Raw genomic sequence first — 18,614 nt, forward strand, 5'->3', positions numbered from 1 at the left:
CAAGTTGGCCAAGAGAGGACTCAAGTTCCATAATGGTGCAAAGACACCCGGAGATGATTACACTGTGGATCCGTCAGATGGAGCGACCCAAGACTGGTGTGTTTGTTTTCTCTACCGGAAGATGGAGCGACCTAGTGAGCCCTCTTGCAACTCTAGAGCCTTAAAAAGTCCTTCTCTGATCTCAGACCTTGTTAGTCTATGATCATCGTTCTTCTTCCTTTACTTTTTCACCTTAGTCGCTTCCTATATCCTTGTTATAAATCTTCATCTCCTATTCTGATGAATAATCCTTCTTTGTGATTCCTCCACATTGGTATCTATTCTCTTGAGATTCATTGGTTAAACCGACTCTTTCTTAGAGAAATGTGACGGAAGTTAAGTAGGTTTGAGGTTTAGTAAAGTCTTGTTACTTATGGTTTGAGGATAGTGAGTTTTATCCTTAATGTTTATCTTGTAAGGACTGTTATTTCTTAAGGATTAACTTGAATGGTGAGTAGTGGATTATGGAGTTAGAATTTTGGCGTAGTTAATGGTTTAGATTATAGGTAATTTACATATTTTGACCTGGAGGTGATTAAGGTTTTATAATATCCATGTGTCATTTTTGGTTGATCTAGATTAATCTCCGTTTCTATTCTTATGGATTTAGATTGTTGAGTTCTGAGGTAAGGTTGTAACCTTGGAACTTTTGGTTGTGTGACTTATCTTTATTTGGGTTGTTTAGTGTTAACCTTGGAAATAAGGAGTGTCTTAGCTCAGCTCAGAGTTTGGATTGATTATATTGATTTGAAGAATTAAGAACCTGGAGTTGGGAATTATGCATACCTATCATATCTTAATGTCTTAACCTTAGTACTGGTATTTCTCGGAGGAATATTTTGGTATGAATTACCTTAAAGGAAATTGTTGTTTGATGACCTTATATGATCGAAATTGTTGCTTGGTTGAGTTCTTAACCCCTAGTTGTTGAAGTGTTATGATGGGGAATTTAATGAACTTCTAAAAGACTTTGATGGACTTCTAAGAGAGCTTTATCTTTTTAGATTGTACTTGTGGATATTAGAGGCCTTGTTGCTTTTAGTGCAAAGGAATCATCAGAGCTTTGTTAGACGATGTTTTCTGTTTGGTGTTTCGAGGAGTCTTATGGATTTGATAACTTGAGAAATTTAGTTAGTCGGTTGGATGTTGAAGTACTTGATGTATTTTTACCATGATGTTTTGACAGGATGATCAGTTATGTAAGGATTTGAGATGGGAGTTGTGTTAATCGATAATCTTGGAGGATGTAGACTAGGAAGTTTGGCAACTCTGAGCTTGACAACTTAGTTGCCTAGTGTTAATAGCCTTGGTTTGTTTTCGATGGAAATAGAAAAAGCTTGGGTTCTATAGAGGAGTCATACCAAGAATCTTGAGATCTTTAACCTCTTACGTAATCCTTGAGATAGCTTTGTATAGCTCTTGAATCTCTCATTCCCACTTCTTCACCTGAGCATCTGTTACTACCTTAACCTTGGCTTAAGTTTGAAAACTTTTACCTTTAGTCTTTTTCCTCGAATATTTCTTTTTATACAAGGTTTGACTCCAAAGTTTTGATTATCTTGAAAATTTATGATTTCAAAGTGTTAAACTTCTATTTTCGTTTTACTCTTAGTTAGTATCTAAATTTTGTCTTGTCTTGAAATGTTTTTTTAAAAACTCGTTTGAAAGTATTTCAGAATTGTTTCCAAAATTTTTGTTTGGATGCTTCTAAAACTTTCAAAAGTTATGTTGTATTTACAAATTCGATTTGTAAAAAGGTTTTAAGTAAAATTTGCACTCCCTCTTTTGAATCTCGAGATGTTTATCCCCTTTCATAATCCTTGAGAGAGTTATATATGACTCTTAAATCCTTCTCTCCCTTGCTTTAGTTTCAAAACTTTTGTCTTGATTTACCGTTGACCCTTTTTCTCGGATATTTCCATTTTATACAAGAGTTTCGGCTTTTACAAAGTTTAGTTCTCGGATATTTAAATTTTGAGTTATGATTTAAAAACTTTAATTTCATATTTAATGTTACTCTGGATTAGTGTCTAAACTTGGTTTTGTTTCAAATATTTTAAAATTGGTTTGGAAATATACCGGTATTGTTTCAAATAAAGTTATTTAATGCATAAAAAAAAAACTTTCAAATGTTATGTTGCATATACAAATTTGATTTCTCGTTAACTTTTTTTTTTGAGAAATTCCATTTACACAAAATATTTTGACTTTTATGAAAATATTTTGATTATCTTGGAAATTTTGAATTATGACTAGCTTCAAAGTTTTGAACTTCCCTTTCTCTTTTAGTTTTGGGTTATCATTTAAATTTGGTTTTGTTTCGAAATAACTTGAAATTCGTTTGAAAATACTTCCGAATTTTGGTTTTCAATACTTTGGTGCCTTTATAAACTTTCAAAGTGGTGTTGTATTTTCAAAATTTGATTTGTTCAAAGGTTTTAAGTAAAATTGGCACATTTACTTTTGAATTTCGACATTGGTGGATGCTAGGACTTGTCATTAAAGACGTCTAATGACCGGTTCAAGATTGGCGATGCATGGGTGTAAGATTTGATTTTTCCAATGTTGACTTACCCTTATCTTGGACGACAGAATCCTGGTTCGCGACAGTATTCCCTCGTTCCATGAGATGAGACAAGTGATTTTTAATAGTTCAATTTTGAAAACTGGTTTAAAATTTGTATGACCTCAACGATGATTTCTCGAATTTAAGTGTCAACTGAAATGATTTAAAAAAAAAAAATATCTTGTTCTTTAAATTTTGTTTTCTACTTTTAAGTTTCGAGGACGAAACTTTTTCTTAGTGGGGGAGGTTGTAACACCCGCCATTTTTGTAATCTATTTTCGTAACCGTATTTTATTTACGATTACGATTTGATTTGTATGACTCGGAATTTATCTGTGAGCCATTTCTTTTCTTCCTTTGAATTCTTAAGTTCTCTTATGTCTCGAATATTTCCTTGTTTTCGAGAATTATTGTTATTTCTAACTATTTCAGCTTCGCCTTATTTATTCATTTTATTCGTATTCTAATTCTACTCCGAGTTAATTTGTTGGAATTCGGAATTTGTTCTTTTGAACTCCTTTATTCTCTTTAATTTCTAATCTCATATATTTTATCTTTATTAATGAGATTTAATTTTATTCCTTAATCTATGGTTTTGATTTGATATTTTAATTAATTACTTTTTAAGTCGATTTTTAGTCCAATTTCATTTACGGACCGACTTCTATTTAAATGGTGATTTTATTCTCCATTTTCGAAATTGCCCTTGGTCTTTTGGTGCGTGTGATCTATACATTTTGTCACACTTTTCTTTCTTATTTATTTGCTAACCATCTTATCTTTTGTAACCACTTTGACCTATTCCTATTAGCATCTTATGTTAGTGTTTTAGAAGACTCAAGTCTCCTTATTTCTTTCTCACTTGAACCGTGAAGACTGAAGAGGAGCTATTCATAACTTCTCTTTTACAAAAAATAATAAGAGCAACCCATCGCTTCCGCCGTTCTTCGCAAAAATAAAATTTACGTACGTGCTTACCTTCTTGCTTCTTTATTTCCGTTTTACAAATTAATCTACGTACGCGCTTGCCTTCTTGCTTCTTTATTTCGATCGACCTTTCCTCATCATCCGTTCATCCTTTTCTAAGGGTTTGTAGAGGAGATATTAAATGCTAGCATATGTGGATTCGGATTCGTAACAAGGTAACTACGACGTTACTCGGTATTGCATTGATTAATTGTTGTAGTTGTATGTATTATTGCTTTTTTGTGGTTTTATAAAGATTTATTGATACATATGATTTTCGAAACCTTTACTTTCTGATCTCTTGATATCCATAATCTATTTTGACTATGTATAAATTTTATTTTGTCAATAGGAATTTATTTTGGTTGATTTACAAGTTTTATGATCAAATCGATGGTTTTGATATTAGGGTTTTAATAATTCGTTTTTATAATTTAAACTGATGTAAATTTTTTTTTTCTGGAATTAATAGTTGATTTTAAGATACCATGAATTTTCGTGGTAATTATTTTGGAGTTTTAATATTTATTTCGTAATTTAAAGTATTGACGCAGGTTTCGCGATTATAGCGATTTGTTCAGTTTTAATTATGTTAAAAATATTAAATAAAATTGTAAATTTACAATATTTTAGTATATGGCAGAGACATGGAGCATTAGGTTGTGTATAAATTTGTAGGTCTTCAATCATTATTTTCGATTTATGGTGTATTTTACAAGTTTGATGGAAACCGTTGTTAAATCTGTCAAATATGTTCGTCTGTTTGTAAAAATCATATCACCTGTTTATATTTCGAATTTGCAAAAGTGTAAAGAATAAACTCCTGTTATTTTAAAGTGTAGAGGCTGTATAAAAATTTTCATAAGATTTAAACTTACAGTTTGGTCAGAATAAATTATTTGTGAACAGCTCGTCTGTAAAACGCGTTTCTGACTTCTCTCAAAGATTCATTTTTAAAAGATATTTTGCTTTTGATACAGTAGCTAATCTTTTTCTCAATGAAGATTTATCATGTTTAGTTATGTTTAAAATTATGCCTTGCCTTAAAATGTTTTCTAAAAGTAGATTTATGAACTGAAACATTATGGGTGACGTTTTCTGACAGTTTTTAGAAATGCATTTTTAGACCCCTGATACTTTCCTAATTTAAAGTTTGTCAAAACATGAAAGTTGTAGATAAAAGCTATAGGAAACCATGAAAATTGGCCTTGTGTCATTTAGATTTTTCTGTAATTAATTATAAATTTTACAATACTGCTGTTCAGTTTTATAAACTAATGTAGAACTCCGTCTCATTAAAGCCTAAGTAATAAGTCTTTACTAAAGTACCTTAAGTCAAAGGATGGTCTTTAAAGTTTAATTTCAGTAACTTAATTTATTTAAAGTCCTTAAATAAATTTTATACTTTTGGTTTTAAGTTTAAGTTTTCTAATTCAAGGAAAATAAAAGTGTAGTTCACTTACGAACCATTTGAATAATATACTATATCACTTGGAATACTTTTAAGTTTGGAATAATGAAAGTAAAGGCAAAGAATAATAAACTAAGGCATACGGGTTCTTATACAGCTATAAGATTGGGTATCTGCGTGTACAGATTGTCGCGTAGAGTCATGTACATGTACTTAGACTAGGACTTCGCCTTTGCGTGGTAAGACGTGTCCTATTATAGCTTGTTGTCTAGTGAGCGAACTTGGAGTTGGTCACCTTTGCGTGACACTGAGTTCCCGAAACTAGTGTAAGATGCTGCGGTGTCAAGGAGTATAGCTAAAGTGAATATCTAGCCTGAACTATATTATTTCCATTCTATCATTTGAGGAATTTTGCTTTTAAGCATGCAGCACGTTGGTTAACGTGATTTGGTAATCATATTTTGTTACTTATGTTTTATAACATTTCAATTACTTTGATATATTATTTGCATCTGTAACATTTATATCATGTGATATGGCCGGGAGAACGTCGAGTTACTCCCCACATGATTGTGGTCTGTTATGTTTATAACATGACGGGTATTAGCTTTCTTTGGGATTTTTTGTGTGAGCTAGCGAGTAGTTTGCGAGATCCTACTGCATTTTCTGCTTTCTTTTATGGTTTTTAGTTTTAACACTTTTGAGGAATTTTATTTTCGCCCTTTTTATAAAAGTGGCATTTGTTTAGACTTAACCATTTAATTTTATCCTTGAGAATTTTATACATTCTCAATTTATAACAGTTAGAACTTTTATCTTTGTGTATTTAATCCCATTCGACAGTGTTTCCGCCACTGTTTTGCACTAGATTTTATAGGGGATTACAGGGTTTAGTAACATGATCATTCCTCCTCAGTTTATCTATTGGTTTTATGCCAATAATATATTAAAATGGGCTAAAATGGAAATAGAGGGTTAACCATTTAAGGATGGTTTTAAGCCATTTTACTGGTTTCTCGGATAATAAGCGTAAAGAGCCTTTAATTATGACATTGTCAAATTTTATATTAGTCATTAAATTTGAACCTCATCATCGGGTTCCCGTAAGGCTAGTATACAACTTTGAGGTGTCTACAGAAGCCCCCATTTTGACCGAGTCTGAGTAAGACGAAGATCAAAGTAGTCCGGTCGGGACAGATAAAGGTTAAGAAACGTACCTGTGCCTCTTATATTACCTGTCTGGAGTAGCTGGAATTGAAGCTGGGCTTAGCAAAACTTTGTTTTACTCATCTGGAGTGAAGCTAGTAAAACTTTGTTTCACCAATCTGGAAGCTGACATGGCAAAACTTTGTTTCGCCGGTCTGGAATCTGGTATAGCCAAACTTTGTTTAGCTGTTCTAGAGTCTGGTAAAGCCAAACTTTGTTTCGCGTAGAAGTGAACCTGCAAAATCTGATTTCACAAGCTCGAATGTGTGTCAGGGCCCGCCGACCGAGGAATTCAAAATTTAATTTTGAAAAGGGATTAAAATGTAAAATCTGATTTTACAAACTAGGATTTGCAAAATTTTATTTCGCAAAAAGGCAAGTTCAAAAATTTTTATTTTAAGAACTCAAATGCATGTCAGCGTCTGCCGACCAATTGATTTGAAAAATGCAAATTTTATTTCGCAAAAAGACAAGTTCATAAAATTTTATTTTAAGAACTCAAATGCATGTCAGGGCCTGCCGATCAATTGATTTGAAAATTATTGCAAAATTTTATTTCGCAAAAAAGGCAAGTTCAGAAAATTTTATTTTAAGAAGTCAAATGCATGTCAGGGCCTGCAGACCAAGTGATTTGAAAATTGCAAAATTTTATTTCGCAAAAAGGCAAGTTCAAAAAATTTTATTTTAACAACACAAATGCATGTCAGGGCCTAGGGATGGCAATGGGTCGGGTATGGGTCGGGTCCAGTAAAACCGGGACCCGATCCAGGCCCTATAGGGTCTAAAATTATCAGACCCATACCCATAACCGATGAGTACGGGTCGGGTCTACCCACGAGTCTAGAGTAGATAATGCCTTTTTGAAAGATGTACCCGGAATAATGTCAGGGGCTTCAAAGTTCCAAAATGGCATTAGAAATCAAACACAAACAGTGAGATTTCAAAGTTCAAACTCCAAAAATACATAATTAACCTTATAAAGATGAGATCTTTCACTTGTTTCTCCTATTAATCAACTTTTTCATTCATTCATCATCATCATCAATTGATTCAATATGAATTATTGTTCCTTGCCTCTAGCAGTAAGAGAAGAAGCAAATGGGCCAATAAGGAAAGAGAGACATAGGTCACATAGCCATATGAAAAGCGGAATTTAGGGATCTGGGAACTGGGAACTGGGGAAGATAAAGAAACAACACAGAAAAACGAGAGAAAATGTGAGAGGAGATGATGAGTATCTGTATGACAAAAACCATATCTTTGCTGCTAGAAACGAACCTTTTTAGATGTGGTTTTGGAGGTAAATTAATGGAGGTTGATGGAGGTGAGTTTAGGGTTGTAGTTTAGGACACAGAAAGGAAATAGTTGGGAATAGGAGGAAGTAAGGAACCGCTGCTTTTGTAAGGTTAATTATTTATTTAAGGGTTATTTGTAAAATACCATCTAATATGTTCAAAATTTTACAAATAACCACCTAATATGTTATTTTTTAGAAATAACTACCATATTTTTAACTTAACTAACAAAATCAACACCTAAATTTAGTTACGTTGACGATTTTACTTAAACCCGACCATTTCACGACTTTACGACTTAAACTTAAGTAAAACTTCCTAAACTACCCTTCATTATTAATCACACCCAACTCACACATACTTCACTTCACTCCCTCAACTCAAAATTCAATTAAACATAAAATCCCTAAATTCAAGTGAGAAAGAACCCTAATTTATCCTCAAATCAATTAAAGCCACTCATACTTCTTCAATCACTACTTCTTCCCTGCTGCATTCACGCATGCTCCTTTAGCCCCTTCTAGTTTTTCATTGCAAATCTTGTGGATAAATTAGGGTTTTATGTTTTTTTTATTGGATCTAACATTTTTCTTCTTGAGCATGCTCAAGTATCTCTCTCCAAATCTTAGTTTGCCCAGTTTGGAAAGACGAAGTACAGTAACTAATTTGGAAGTAGCTGCCAATAACCCCTCTAATGATCAACAATGCTTCCAATTTCATTCATAATCCACAAATACAAACAGTTGAGAACAAATAATAGACTAACAGGCATAAGCCAACGCAAGCTTATAGGAACCAAATCAAGCTTTTGTTAAAAGTAAGTTGTACAAAATGAAATTGTTGAAAATCTATACTCAACGAAAAGATTTATAACAATGCCTAATTATCCTACTTCACCTAAAATTTAGACCTAACTGCATGCAAAACACAATTACACGCATACTCCTTCAGTCACTTCTAGTTCATCTAGTTCTTCATTGTCAATATTTACCCTTCAATTAATTGGATTGAATCAAAATTAGGGTTCTATCTCACTTGAATTTGGGGGTTTTATGTTTAATTAAATTTTGAGTGAAGTGAAGTATGTTTGAGTTGGGTGTGGATAATAATGAAGGGTAGTTTAAGAAATTTTATGTAAGTTTAAGTCGTAGAGTCGTAAAAGGGTCCGATTTAAGTAAAATCGTCAACGTAATTAAACTTAGGTGTTGATTTTGTTAGTAAAGTTGAAACTATGGTGGTTATTTGTAAAAAAACAACATATTAGGTGGTTATTTGTAAAATTTTTAACATATTAGGTGGTTTTTTAAAAAAAATTATTTAATTTTTTTTTGTTTACGTGTCTAAGGGTCGGGTCCGGGTCCCATAAATCGGACACAGACCTGGATCCGAAATATTTATCTAAGACCCATACCCGATCGGGTCTCAAAAATTCAGACCCAGACCCAACCCATTAGGATCCGACCCAAAGGGTCTGGGTCGGGTCCCCGACCCACTGCCATCCCTAGGGCCTGCGACCAATTGATTTGAAAATTGCAAAATTTTATTTCGCAAATAGGCAAGTTCAGAAAATTTTATTTTAAGAACTTAGATGCATGTCGGGGCCTGCCGACCAATTGATTTTAAAATTGCAAAATTTTATTTTGCAAAAACGCAAGTTCAGAAAATTTTATTTTAAGAACTTGGATGCATGTCACGGCCTGTCGACCAATTGATTTGAAAATTGCAAAATTTTATTTCGAAAAAAGGCAAGTTCATAAAATTTTATTTTAAGAACTTAAATGCGTATTACGGCCTGCCGACCAAGTTTAATTTCCAAATTTTATTTCGAAAAAAGCTAGATTTGAAAATTGCAAAATTTTATTTCACGAAATGGGCTGGAATTTCGCAAAATTTTATTGCGCATAAAGATTAAACTGGAACTTTTCGCAAGCAATGATTTGGAAATTTGCAAAATTTTATTTTACAAGAAGATAAGACCTTATGAAAAGCCCCCACTTCAGATGAATCTGAAGATGAATGACAAAGTAATCAATTGGAGCAGTTAGTGACAAATATATGACACCTAGAATGCAAATGTATGTCCTAGATATGATGCACATATGATGAATGCAAAAAATCTTGTTTTTTTTTAAACGTTTGGATTGAGATTCTTTTTTGAAAAGATTTTGAAAAAAATGGGGTCTGACCCAAATGTGATCCAAGTTGAAAGACTGGACACTAACTAAAATTCTTACTCAAAAGTAACCTTCACAATTCTCTGGTGTGGAGAATGTGTATCATTTTTATTTGACATGTGAATTTGAGTTATATTTGATGGGTTTTGCCCTTTTTAAAGTACCAAGCTCTACTAGTTAAGCAAAACTAATACCATACAAACAAAATACTTTTGTGACCGTATAAATTTAGTGTACATCCCCCGAAATCTTAAATGCTAAACGAGGATGATAAATGGAATGGAGTAGAAGGTTCTATGGTGTTAGAAGACACTGAAAATCTGTGCATCTCTCTCGCTCACCTAAATGAATGAAAGGATAGTCCCAAGAGGAATGGAGACAATGTAACTGTGGATTGACTCGTTTGAGAAATGAAAAATGACTATCTGGAATTGTAATTTCCAAATTTCTGAGAAATAAAAAATGACTATTCTGCAATTTTCGACTTGAATTTTTTGCCTTGTGGGTTTTGAGACTTTACGCTGGATTTGGTTGCAACTTAGGATGGACTTTTTGTTTTTTGAACTTTTAAGTCGTTTGACACTGGATTTGTATCTCTTTTGAGATCATAATATTTGGCTCTTATGAATTTATGAGACTTCTATCACTAGAGTTGTTTGTAACTTTGACCGGAATTTTTGTTGACTTATGAGAGTCTTTGGTGTGAATATTTGTGAGCTAGTTTTCTTTTTTTTTTTTTTTGGTAAAATGTGAGAGGGTATATATAAGCTCAAAAAATAGGTACATACAAGATAAGGACTTAGTACAGGCACTAAGTCTCCACTACCAAGCCATCACGGATGCTACATAAGTAAAGCATTAAGTTTACAAACAACTTAACCTCCTATCAAATTGTATCACAACTAATATCATAAGCCCCATTTCCTCAACCATGTGCTATCATTCCTACTAGGACTCCTACCCATCTTGACTTTTATCCTGCGACATACCTCATCCTTGATCATTTCAGCCAGTTTCTGAGGTCTGATGAGAACAGACTGAATACGAGCAGCATTCCTTTGACTCCATACATGGTAGTAAAGAGCATTCCACAGCAGGTAGTGAACTTGCTGTTTTAGACAGTTTTTGGCATTTTGCAGTCCTCCAAGCATGCTGACATGTATTCTGAAGCCACACCACTGTTCCAACAGTAGCAGTACTTGGTTGCTATAGGGACAGTCGAAAAACAAATGAGACTGAGTCTCAACTTCCCTGTCACAGATGATGCACCTGTCATCAGTGCAGCATCCCAATCTGAACAGTTTCTCTTTCACTTTTAGTCCCTTATGCATACTGATCCAAGTGATGATATCATGCTTAGGGATGTTCCAGTTACTCCATATCATAGGAGTCCAGTGCTGTTGAGGTTGCTTATGTCTAAGCCATTCGTAGCCACTGCTAACTGTGTACCCTTTAGAGTTAAGAATCCAGGTATTAGCTACATAACCAGTTTTCATCATCTCTTTTATTTTACAGATATTTTTCCAAGCCCAAGCAGCATCTGAAGGAGGAGAGTAATTGTGCCAGTCTTTATCCTTGATATAGAGCTGATGGACCCACTTGATCCATAGTCTGTCAGATTTTGTATAGACCCAATCAACCAGTTTGCCTATAGTAGCATAATTCCAGGTAAGAGCTCTTTTGATACCAAGGCCACCCTCATTCTTTGGGAGAGTAACAGTTTCCCAGGCGACAAGGGGTACCTTGTGATATTCAGAGCTACCATCCCAGAGAAAGTTTCTACAAATGGCTTCTATTCTCTTGATCACATTCTTTGGAATCAAAAAAATCCCTGCCCAGTAAGAGTAGAGAGTATTTAGCACAGCATTAATAAGAGTTATCCTCCCTGCATAAGATAACTTCCTGGCACCTAAGCTTCTTATTCTTGCCACCATTCTTTCAGTCAGGATATTGCACTCTTTTTTTGTCAACCTCCCTGCTTGTATTGGTACACCCAAATATCTGAAAGGCATTGTCCCTTCCTCAAACCCTGCAAACTGATGGATATCATCTTTGACCTGCTGAGCTACCCCATTATAGTAAACTTCTGACTTTGAGTTGTTCATTGTAAGTCCAGAAGCTTTGGAGAATGAAGAGAATGCTCTTAGAAGTAAAACAATAGACTGAGTGTCACCCTTACAAAACATAAGCAGGTCATCTGCAAAAATCAAATGGTTCAATTTTGTGGCTTTGCACAGAGGATGGTAATGGAAGGGCCATCTAACAGTGGCATACTTGATCATTCTGGTTAAGTACTCCATGCACATAGTAAAGATGAGGGGGGATATGGGATCTCCTTGCCTAAGTCCCCTCCTTCCTTGAAAGTAGCCAAATTGACCCCCATTGAGACAAAGAGAGAAGGAGGTAGTTCTTACACAAGTCATCACCCTTTGAATGAAGGTTTCAGGGAACTGGAATCCTCTGAATAGCTGCTCAACAAAGTCCCATTCAACTGTATCATATGCTTTTTGCAGATCAATCTTGAAGAGGCATCGTGGGGACACAGCTTTCCTATTATACCTTTTCACAAGGTCTTGACAGATGAGGACATTCTCTATAATAGACCTACCTTTTATGAAAGCACCTTGATTCTCACTAATAAGGTCAGGTAGCACCTGAGCTAGTCTATTACATAGCAGCTTGGAAATCACCTTATAAATCATGTTACAACAAGCTATTGGCCTGAACTGCTTGACTGAACTAGGTCTATCACATTTAGGGATAAGAGTTATGTTTGTAGCATTTATTTGTTTCAGTAATTGCCCTGTGGAGAAGAAATCTTTGATAGCAGCACACACCTCACCTCCAACTATATCCCAACTGTCTTTAAACAAAGCACTCGTATATCCATCTGGTCCAGGGGATTTGTCAATTGGAGTAGAGAAGAATACAGCTTTAATCTCCTCATCTGAAACTGCAGTACTGAGTATAGCAGCATGATCCTGATTACAGTATTGTCCCTCAGCCATAACCTGATGTCTCACCCTTTCTGTAGGCTTTTGATTACCCAACAAAGTTTGATAATAGTCTAAGAAAGCATTTTGAATGCTCTGACTATCAGTACAGGTCCTGCCATATTGGTCATCTATTTGAGTTACCTTATTCAGACTGTTTCTCTTCTTAATTGAGGCATGAAAATATGCTGTATTACTGTCCCTAGCTTCTAGCCACTGCAATTTCGCTTTTTGTTTCAGGTAACTGTTTTTGGTCTCTATCAAGTCCCTCACCTTAGTAGCAGTTTCAATCTCTCTTGTAATCAGATCAGCATTCTGAGGATCCTGTACCAGCTGGTTTTGGATTGCCAGCAGGTCAGACTCAGTAATGTTTGCACTAGTCTCTATATCAGCAAAACATTCCCTATTTAAACTCTTCAAGGGAAATTTTAGGGCCTTCAATTTTTTCACCACAGAGAACATTTTATGTCCCTCATAATGCTTATTCCATTCCTCTTGGACCTTAATCAAAAAAGAAGAAGATTTACTCCACATATTGAAGTATTTAAAATTAGCCCTCTTCTTATCCCCAACAAGAATGTTACTCACTGTGCATGGGCAGTGATCAAACAAGCCTTCAGGGTGGAAATGTGCCCTCATATCAGGATACCCATTTAGCCATTCCTGATTGATTAGAAACCTATCCAGCCTGCTGTAGACCCTAGTAGAAGGTTCTTGCTTATTAGTCCAGGTATAGTAAGCCCCATTTGCAGCTATATCAGTCATACCACACTCATCTAAGCAGTCAATAAACTCATCCATATCACTTTGTTTAGTATTGCCACCCAACCTCTCCATAAGATTAATCACAGTATTAAAATCTCATGCAATAGCCCAAGGCCCTTTGCATCTTCTTGCAATCATCCCCAAGTTACTCCATAACACCCGTCTATCAGTCCCATCATTGAAAGCATATACTAGGGTTAGCCAAAAAGATTGTTGAGATATTCTTGATGTAACCTTAGTGTGAATGAACCGAGCATCATGCGATCAACCACCACATCAAGCAGTTAGGTCTCCACATGATCCACACACCCCGCCTCCTTTATGACAATGACTATTAGTTGTGACACACCATCCATCAAGCATAGTAGAGGTAACATTATGAACATTCCTACCATTTATTTTGGTCTCAAGTAAGCCAAAAAGGCCAACATCTTTATTGTAAAGAAACCATTTAACTGTGTTCTGTTTATGTACACTCTTTAACCCTCTCACATTCCAAAAACCAATATTATTCATTTAAACTGGGGGATTGAGAGTTACCCTGTTGGCCAATACCAACCTTAGGAGTGACTTCCCCCTCAACAGCTTCCTTGTATGAAGGAGCCTTAGGGCTCCCTGCTAGTGGAGTTGCAATAGCTGTGTTGTTTGTTATAGGCCTGCTAGGAGTGGTTGAATTGATCTCCTGCCTAGAACTCGTTCCTTGCACTGGTATATTATGTTTTTGCACAGGCCTCCATTCCTTCTGGACTGGCTTCTGCATCTGCAGTACAGGGGACTTCCTGCACGCCTGATATTCATGCCCTATACCTTTGCATTTGCTACAGACTGAAGGCTTCCACTCATATTCCACTTTCAGGCAAACTACCTTTCCACCTTCATCTAAGAATCTCACTTTATCTGGAAATTTTTGCCCAACATTAAGCTCGACCATTACACGTGCAAATCCAAGTCTTGTTTTCTCAGTGGTGGCCTGATTTGCTTTCTGAAATTTGCCAATAAGTCCAGCAACAGTTGGGAGACATTTACCCTAAAATCTCAGGGGTAGCTCATGAATTCTGATCCAAGCTGGCACCGTTTTGATATTTTCTTTTAACAATTCAACCTCAGCATTCCAAGGTCTGACTATCAATGGTTTATTATCAAACATAAAGTATCCTGCATTCAGAACATCTTCTCTATCCTTCTACCCTTTGAACCGAACCAGAAAGATTCCATTGGGTAGAAAAGATACCTTATCAACATTGTGTTTGTGCCATATTCTATGTATGAATCCTTGAAGGATTTCCCATGGCGGGTTAGCACCAAGCACAAAGCAATATACAGCATTATTCCAAAAGTCTACCTCCTCTTGAGTATCCTCTTTGGTAAACTGTACCAATGTTTCAACATTTTCCTCATCTTCCTCCCCCACTACACTTTTCCTTCCCCGTTTGGTGATCCAAATATTATTCTCAGGAGTGTTTTCATCTGCTAAGTCATCAACATCCTCCACCAAGTCATCAATATCGTCCATATCCTCTACGACAACCTCCTCTTCAAGAGCATCATCGTCAAATTTGAGACCAGGAACTCCATTGATTTCTTGCATGGATTTTGTCTTTGTCACGTCCTCTTCAGCAGGACCTTTTTTCTTATCCTTCTTAGTACTATCCATTCTTTTCCCTGCTGATTTCAACTTTTGAAGCCTACTGGAATGCTTATGCTTCGTTTTACTCGAAGAATTACGTGCCATTAAGGAGAAATCAAGCAGAAAATTGAGCAAGAAGAAGGCTGCGTAGGGTTTCTGAGTTAGGGTTCATAATCGCCTCTCTTTCTTTTTCTGAGCTAGTTTTCTAGCACCTATGGGATTGAATAATAATATTTGGATAATTGATCGATTATATGAGATTGTTCTCGTCTAGTAGTCATTTGAAACATGGAAAATTGACGAATTTGGTAGATAGAGTTGTGCTCATTTGGTAGTCATACGGAAAATTGAAGAATCTTTTAGTCATTTGAAATATGGAAAATTGACGAATCGGGTAAAAAGATTGAGTCTCCAAACTTAGAGGTTACCTAGCTAGAGACACGGTGATCAAGGAATTATCACACCACTGAAGATGGATGATGTATCACTTTTATATATACTTTTATAGCTCCCTTTATACCATTTTACATACCGTTTCGTGCCTATTATATCATTTATATGCCTTGTTTCAATGAATTGTCGATACTGCCGCTATTTTGTCTTTTGATGCAGAAATGACTCGTTATGAGCATGATCAAGCTAAGATTAGCATGGCGGAGACGGCATAGCAGAATACACGAAGCATGGCACGAGGAACGAGGGAGCACGAAGGCTAGAAGTGAATGAAAGGAGGAAGACGTCTGTGAAGATGGTTCCTCGATCGAGTCACCTCTGGCTCGATCGAGCAACTGTCCTCGATCGAGTCGCCTCTGGCTCGATCGAGGAACCTCTCTGGCAGATTTCTTTCCGGATTTTCCTAAAACAGTTATCTTTTGTTATAAATTAGAAACTCGTGTTTTTATTAGAGACGTACGTATTATTTTACTTTCATACTGCTGGATACTCTCTTAGAACCCTAATCCTTCCTTGTTACGGTACTAATCTTTCCTCATTAATTAATCGTTCAGCGTTTTATGTTAATTGATTATTGTTTCATGCTTTTAATTATATTTTCAATCTTAATCATTGTTGTTGTTGTTATCATTATGAGTAGCTAATCTCCTCATCTAGGATGAAGGGGATCTAGGTTAATTAAAAGGGAAAATTGATTAATTGCTATTGATATCGCATAAGTTGTTGTTTGATTATTGTTCTTCTTCTAGTTAATTACCTTAAGGCCTGAGTTATTAATTAGTGTAGCGAATTAATCCTATCGTCGACCGGGTTAGAATTAATATAGGCTGCGATAATCAAATAGATTGTATCTAATTATAGAGACCGCATGTTAGAGTCGATCTAAAGGGCATAATTGAGTCGACCGATCTTATGACCTTAAACAGCTTGATAGATTTAGCAATTGATTAATAATCCCCAAATAATTGACTTAGTGAACCGGAAGTCCTAGACCTTTAATATTACTGTTTAAACCTCTTTTTAATTACTTGCAATTAGTTGATTAGATCAAAACAAAACAAACCCTCCAGAAAACGGTTACCTTTAGACAATTTAAATATTTACAGACTTAACTTTTACCGCCTCCCTGTGGATTCGATACTTGTCGTTTAGTTTGTTTGTGTTTATTTTGTCTTTTTGTCTCAGGGAACCCAGTTCCTTGAGACCGTTCTCACACTTCTCTTGTTAGTTCCGTGTATGCCCAGGTCAAATAGGTCCGAGATTATTCCTTTTGATCCTGAACCAGAGAAGACTTTTCGCTACAGACGGAAATTTAATCAAGAAGTGTGTCAAGTAGAAGACTTGAGTATACTTAACGTCGAAACGGCGAGCTCAACAGAGTCAGCCGATCGGTCCTACGAAGAGGAAGAGGACGACATTCCTATTCTCGAAATTCCATCCACGATCGATATTCCCGAAACTACCATCATGCCTACTCTAGCCAGTCACTCTGAGCCGACCTTAGCTTCTATCCCACAAGGATTTAAGCTACCCACTACTACCAATGGAACTTTTGAGATTCGGCCATCTTATATCAATTTGGTGGAACGAAATATGTTTGGAGGGACAGCTGCTGAGGACCCTGCGACACATATGGAGAAATTTGTCACCTACTGCTGTTCTATTCCATTAATAGCTGGAGTGACACAAGATCAGGTTAAGCAGGTGCTCTTTCCTTTCTCTCTGAAAGATGGAGCTGCTGAGTGCTTGAGAGATATGGATATGGATAATGAGGGAGTTACCGACTGGAATTCCTTGGCTCTTGCTTTCTACAAGAGGTACTTCCCACCTCAAAAGACTAATGCTCTGAGAAATCAAATTACCAGTTTCAAGCAAGGAGCTAATGAAGACTTGAATGAAGCCTGGACTCGCTTCAAACGCTTAGTCCGATCTGTTCCCCATCATGGTTTCCCAAAGTGGTTTCTTTGCAACCAGTTTTATAACGGGTTGTATGACAATCATCGTGCCCTTTTGGATTCTTCTGCTAATGGGAGGTTTCAGGATAACACCAATGATGGTGACGCATGAAAGTTAATTGATCAGATTACTACCCATACCGCCAGGTATGGAAATCCTAGGGGAAGTACGCGAGGTACTGGTGTTGATAGTGTCCTGGCGGCACAGCTGGAGACTATTTCTGCCCAGATTGCTGAGATAAAGACTACCCAATCATTGGGTAGCAAGGAGAGAGTTCATGCCATGAGTCAGCAAGTAGAGGACTCTTGTGCTAGATGTGGTTTAGATGGTCATGGTGCAGCTGATTACATGAGTACATTGGAGCAGGTTAATGCTTTTCAGGCCTACAGACAGGGTGCACAAGGTACACCCTTCTCCAATTTTTACAATGAAAGAACGATGGAACACCCATTCCTTCAATGGTTCAGTCAGAATGTACAAACCCCGCAGTAGCCACAGAATAATGTTTATGTCCCTCCCAACAATCGCGGTAATCAACCGCCAGGGGGATATCAGAGGCAAAATCAAGGAGGCCAGCAATTTAACAACCATTATCAACAGCCTCCTCAGCAAACTCCTCAACAAATTCCTCAACAAGCTCCAAACAATGAGATGGCAGAGTTGCGCAATCTTTTGCAACAAACTTTGTCGATGCAGCAGAAGCAGACGGCTCAAATTTCTGAGCTAATTGCCCATAACAAGATGCTAGATAATCAAGTGGCTCAGATGGCACTTCAAAACCCATCGAAACAGGTCATAGGTCTTCCTCCTCAAGGTAAACAAGCTCACGAGCAAGCTAATGTTATTCAGCTGAGGAGCGGTACTTCTTATGCGAATCCCGACCTACAAAGCCTTGAGAATGAAGTGCCCATTACTGTTGATGAGGTCCCTTATATGCATCCCAAAGGATTGGGTAATTTGGAGCTTAGTGACGATGAAAAAGAACCTGACGAGGTTGAAACACGAGCTGACGATAAAAGCAAAAAAGACGAAGGAGCTGAACTTGCAAAGGATCCTCGATCGAGTCAGCCCCGGCTCGATCGAGGAACCAGCCAGCTCGATCGAGTCACCCCTCGACTCGATCGAGGCACCTCTTCGACAACTGACGGTGTTTCAAAAGTTTT

At 36.4% G+C, this 18,614-nt stretch overlaps 1 non-coding gene across 1 annotated transcript; it reads right to left on the reverse strand.

The window, feature by feature from the left end:
* Positions 1–17,337: 17,337 nt before the first annotated feature.
* Positions 17,338–17,444, reverse strand: LOC141636486 (small nucleolar RNA R71). Its single transcript, XR_012541092.1, has one exon. It is a non-coding gene; the product is annotated as a small nucleolar RNA R71 (small nucleolar RNA).
* Between the last annotated feature and the right edge of the window lie 1,170 nt (positions 17,445–18,614).

Source organism: Silene latifolia, chromosome Y, assembly GCF_048544455.1.
Source record: "Silene latifolia isolate original U9 population chromosome Y, ASM4854445v1, whole genome shotgun sequence".
NCBI classification, from domain to species: domain Eukaryota; kingdom Viridiplantae; phylum Streptophyta; class Magnoliopsida; order Caryophyllales; family Caryophyllaceae; genus Silene; species Silene latifolia.